The sequence below is a fragment of the Manis javanica genome, chromosome 16 (genome assembly GCF_040802235.1).
Source record: "Manis javanica isolate MJ-LG chromosome 16, MJ_LKY, whole genome shotgun sequence".
Taxonomy (NCBI): Eukaryota; Metazoa; Chordata; class Mammalia; order Pholidota; family Manidae; genus Manis; species Manis javanica.
In genome coordinates, this window is record NC_133171.1 from 60,958,313 (window position 1) to 60,964,026 (window position 5,714).

The window sequence follows — 5,714 nt, forward strand, 5'->3', positions numbered from 1 at the left end:
TCTTTCTAATTTGTAGGGAACCGCAATACTGCTTTCCATAATAGCTGCACCAATTTACATTCCTACAGAGAGCACATGAAGGGTCTCTTTTCTCCACATCCTCCCAAGCACTTCTTATCTTTTGGCTTTTTAATTCTAACTGGTGTGAGGTGATATCTCCCTGCAGTTTTAATTTGCATTTCCTGATGATTAGTGATGTGAAGCATCTTTTCATGTGTTTGTTGGCTACCTTTGAAAAATGTCTATTCAGGTCCTCCACCATTTTGTAATCAGATTGTGTGTGTGTGTGTGTGTGTGTGTGTGTGTGTGTGTGTGTGTGTGTGTGTTGAGTGTATGAGTCTTTATATATTTGGGTGCCCCTTTTCAGATATTCCATACAGTGGGCTGTATTTTCATTTTGTTGATTGTGTTCTTTGCTGTGCAGAGCTTTTTAGTTTGATGTAGACCCACTGGTTTATTTTTGCTTCAGTTTCTCTGGCCTGGAGAGATATATCTAGAAAAAAATTGCTAATGATGATGTACATAACTTTACTGCCTGTGTTTTCTTTTAAGAGTTATATGGTTTCATATTTTATATTTAGGTCTTTAATCCACTTTGAGTTTTTTTTTTTATGTGTGTGTATGGTGTTAGTGATCCAGCTTCATTCTTTTTCATGTAGCTGTCCAGTTTTCCCAACACCATTTATCAGACTGTTTTTTCCCCATTGCATATTCTTGCCTCCTTTGTCATATATAAATTGACCACATATATGTGGGTATGTTTCTGGGCTCTCTATTCTGTGCCATTGACCTATGTGCCTATTTTTGTGCCAGTAATGTGTGTTTTTGACTAGTTTAGATTTTAGTCTGAAATCTATACTATGAAATCAGGGAGAAGTACAAATCCACCTTTGTTCTTCCTCAGAATTGCTTAAGCTACTCAGTCTTTTGTGATTCCATTCAAATTTTAGGATTATATGCTCTAGTTCAGTGACAAATGCCATTGGTATTTTGATAGGGATTGCATTCATTCTGCAGACTGCTTTCAGCAATATGGCCATTTTAACAATATGAATTCTTCCTATCAGTGAGCATTGAATATCATTCTATTGTTTGAGTCATCTTCAGTTCCTTTATCCATATCTTACAGGTTTTGGAATACAGATCTTACGTACCTTGATTAAATTTATTCTTAGCTATTTTATTCTTTTTGATGCAATTGTATTGGGATTTGTTTTCTTAATTTCTTTTTCTGCTAGTCTAGTTTACTATTAGTTTATTGAAATGCAACAGATTTCTGTATATTGATTTTGTATTCTGCAACTTTATCAAATTCTTTTATTAGTTCTAATAGATTTTTGGTGGAGTCTTTAGGGTTTTTTATATATGTAGTATGTCATCTACAAAGAGTGGTAATTATACTTCCTTCTTTCTAATTTTGATACCTTTTATTTCTTTTCAATTTTTGTCTGAGTGCTGTGGTAAGTACTTCCAGTACTGTGTTTAATTAAGGTGTTGAGAGTGGGCATAATTGAGGAAAAGATTTTAATATTTGTCATTGAATATGATGTTAGCTGTGAGTTTGACATATATAGTCTTCATTATATTGAAGTACATACTCTCTATGCCCACTTTGTTGAGAGGTTTTAACATAAATGGATGTTGAATTTTGTCAAATGCTTTTTCTGCATCTATTAACAAGATTATATGATTTTTATCTTTTCTTTTGTTCATGTGATTTCACATTGATTGATTTGTGGGTATTGAACCATCCTTGTGTTTCTGAAATAAATCTCACTTAAAAATAAAGGAATTCTGTCATGAGTGGCACATGTAGGGTGGCTTGCTTTCTCTTCATGTGTAATCAACATCAAGAGATCTTGGAAGCATAATTTTTTGGTACTTGGGCAGCTGCTGGTTGTTGGTCCTCATGTCCCCCCTCTGCCAAATAAATAAATAAATAAACAAATAAGCAAGTAAATAAATAAATAAATATCACTTGGTCATGGTGAATGATCCTTTAAATGTATTTTTAAATTTAGATTGCTAATATTTTTAAAGGATTTTTGCATCTGTGTTCACCAGAGATACTGCTCTATAATTTCTTTTCTGCAGTATCTTTGTCTTGTTTGGGTATGATACTGATGTTGATATTTTAGAATTAATTTGGAAGCATTCCTTTATGATTTTTAGAATAGTTTGAGAAGAATAAGCATTAACTCTTACTTACATATGTGGTATAATTCATCTGTGAAACCATCTGGTTCCTGGACTCCTGTTTGATGGGAGTATTTTGAGTACCAGTTCAATTTTGATACTTGGAATTGGTCTGTTCAGATTTTCCATTTCTTCCTGGTTCAGTCTTAGAAGATTTCACGTTTCTAGATATTTTGTCATTTCTTTTACATTGTCTAATTTGCTGGCATAGAATTTTTCATAGCAATCTCTTACATGTCTTTGTATCTCTATAGTATCAATTGCAACTTCCTTTTTTAAATTCTAATTTAGTTTGAGTCCTCCCTTCCTTTTTTTTGATGACTAGATAAGGTTTATCAGTTTTATTTACCTTTTCAAAGAATCAGCTCTTGGTTTCATTGATCTTTTCTATGGTTTTACTAGTCTCTGATTCACTTATGTCTGCTCTGATCTTTATTGTTTCTTTCCTTCTATGGTGTTTGTGGTGTGTTTCATCTTTTCCTAGTTCCTTTAGTTGTAAGGTTAGATAGTTTATTTGACATTTTCCTTGTTTCTTGAGTGTATCACTATCAATTTTATTTTGGAACTCCTTTGGCTGCATCCCAAAGATTTGGACATTGTGTTTCTATTTGCATAAGTCTCCATGTATTTTTTGATTTCCTCACTGATGTTTGCTGACCCATTTGTTGTTTATTTAGCATGTTGTTTAGCCTCATGTATTTGCATTTTCCAGTTTTTTTTTCTTGCAATTGGTTTTGAGTTTCATACCATACTGGTTAGAAAAGATGCTTTATATCATATCACTATTCTAAATTTATTGAGATGTCTTTTGTGGCCTAACATGTGATCTGTCCTGGAGAATGTTCTATGTGCAGTTGAAAGGAATGAACATTGTGCTGTTTTTGGATGGACTGTTCTGTAGATATCTCTTAAGTCCATCTAGTCTAATGTGTCATTCAAAGTAACTGTTTCCTTATTGATTTTCTGTGTAGATGATTTATCTATTGATGTAAGTGGTGGCGCTAAAGTAACTTTCTATTAATGTATTACTGGCAATGTCTCCCTTTATATCTGTTAACATTTTCTCTATGCCTTTAGGTGTTCCTCTGTTGGTTGTGTAGATATTTACAATTATATCTTGCTGGACTGCGTCCTTAATCATTACATGATGTCCTTCTTTATCTCTTGTTATAGCCTTTGTTTTAAAGTCTGCTTTGCCTGATTAAAGTACTACTGCCCTACCTTTTTTTCCACTTCTATTTGAGTGCCATATCTTTCTCCACTCCTTCATTTTCAGTGTGTCAGTGTCTTTAGGTCTGAAGTGAGTCTCTTATTGACATCATACAGATGGGTCTTGTTTGTTTTTCATCTTTTCAGTCACCCTATGTCTTTTGATTGGAGCATTTAGTCCATTTACATTAAGAGTAATTATTGATGTATGTACTTTTTGCCATTTTGTTAAATGTTTTTTCATTGTTTTTTTTTTCTGACTCTCCTTCTCTTTTCCCTTCAGTGTGATGACTTTCTTTAGTCTTATGCTTAGATTATTTTCTCTTTATTTTTTATGTTTCTATTATGGATGTTTGGTTTGGTGTTTGCCATGAGGTTCATACATGGCATCTTATATATACAGCTATGTTAAATTGATGTTTGCTTAAGTTTGAACACATTCTAGAAGCACTACCTTTTCTCTACTTCATGTATAATGTATATGGTGTCTTATTTTTCACTTTTTAATTTAGTGATTCCCTTAAGTAATATTTTTAGGTATAATGGATATTAATGCTTTTATCTTTAAATCTTTATACTAGATTTTAAGAAATTTACCTAATACATTTACTATATGGTTGTTTTGAGTGGTGAAAATTTTTTCTTTTCCCATTATTTTACTGTAGTTATGTTTCTTTCTTTCCACCTAAAGAAGTGCCTCTAACATTTATTCTAAGGCCAGTTTGGTGGTAACAAACTCCTTTAGCATTGTGCAGAAAACTCTTTTTCTCTCCTTCAATTATGATTGATAACTGTTCTAGGTAGAATATTCTTGGTTGTAGATTTCCCCCCTTCCAACACTTTGTATATAACATGGCTCTCCCTTCTGGCCCTCAAAATTTCCACTGAAAAATTAGCTGTATCCTTATGGAATTTCCCTTGAACATAACTGTTTTCTTTCCTCCTCCTGCTTTTGAAATACTTTCCTTAAATTCTCATTTTAATTGTTATGTGTTTTGGTGTGGACCTCCTTGAATTAATCCTGTTTGGTATTCTTTGTGATCCTTAACATGAATGTCTGTTTCCCTCCCTGGCTTAGGGAAGTTTTCAGTTTCATTTCTTCAAAATTGTTTCTTCCCCTTTTTTCTCTCTTCTCCTTCAGGGCCCCCTATCATGTGAATGTGGTTTCACTTGAAGTTTTCACAGAGATCTCTTACCATCTCCTCATTTTTCAAAATTCCTTTTTCTTTTTGCTCTAGGTTGGTTGCTTTCCATTATTTTGTCTTCCAGATTTCAGATCCATTTTAAATCCCCTTAATTACCATTGATACCTTCCAGTGTATTTTTTATTTTAGTTATTGTATTCTTCAGCTTTTACTAGTTTGTTTTTATATTTGTTATCTCTTTGATGACATCCTCAGTGTTTATACACTGTCATTTCTAGTTCCATGAGCATCTTTATGACCACTACTTTGAATTATTTGTCAGGTAGATTACTTATTTCCATTTTATTTAGTAATTTTTCTGGCATTTTTTCTTCTATTTTCATTTGGGATATAATCTTCTTCCTCCTTATTTGTCTGGCAATATGTCCTTGTTTCTATGGATTGGGTGGGTCATCTATGCTGGTCTTAAAAAAATGGTCTTATGTAGTTAACATCCTATGGTGCCCATCAGCGCAATACTCCCAGGTCACCAGACCAGGCACTGTAGAGGTGTCCTCTGTAGAGAGTGACACACACCCTTCTGTTGTGACTGAGCCATAATTGCTGCAAGCAGGATGGTGGATGAGGCCAGCCCTGTCTTGCTTTCAGCAATGATTGGTATAGCTATTGTGGTGCACTGTTTGGCAGGGCTTCCTCCCAGTGTGGCTGGCTGAAAGGCTCAGCTGCAGTCCCTGCACGTGCACTGGTAATCAGAGTCAATCCTCAGACCAGCTGTCAGCAATAGGTTGCCAGACTACTGTGGGAACACTATTGGGGAGAGCTTATTCCCAGCAAGGCTGCCTTAGAGACCTGGATATATGTACCACAAGTTGTGCTAGTAGATGGGGCTAGCTCCTTCCTTCCCTGGAACAGAAGAAACTCTGGAGGCTTGTCAGTTCTACTCAGTCTGTCTGCTGGGTATGTGGTGCAGCGATCACTTTAGAGAGGCATCTTCTAGAGTGGGTAGATGGGGTGGGGAGAGCCAACCGGGGAATGCAGAGTCAGGATAAGCAGTGCTTGCATGGTAGATGGAGAGTATCAGAATTGGCTTCTGCAAGCATCCAGCCATGTAAGGTGAGGGAAGACAAGAAAAATGGATCCCTTCCCATACTCACCCTGAAAACT

General features: G+C 35.1%; 1 non-coding gene across 1 annotated transcript; it reads left to right on the forward strand.

Annotated features, from left to right (window-relative positions):
• The first annotated feature begins 1,783 nt into the window (after positions 1-1,783).
• On the forward strand, positions 1,784-1,917 carry LOC118966980 (U11 spliceosomal RNA). Its single transcript, XR_005053733.1, has one exon. It is a non-coding gene; the product is annotated as a U11 spliceosomal RNA (small nuclear RNA).
• Positions 1,918-5,714: the final 3,797 nt, after the last annotated feature.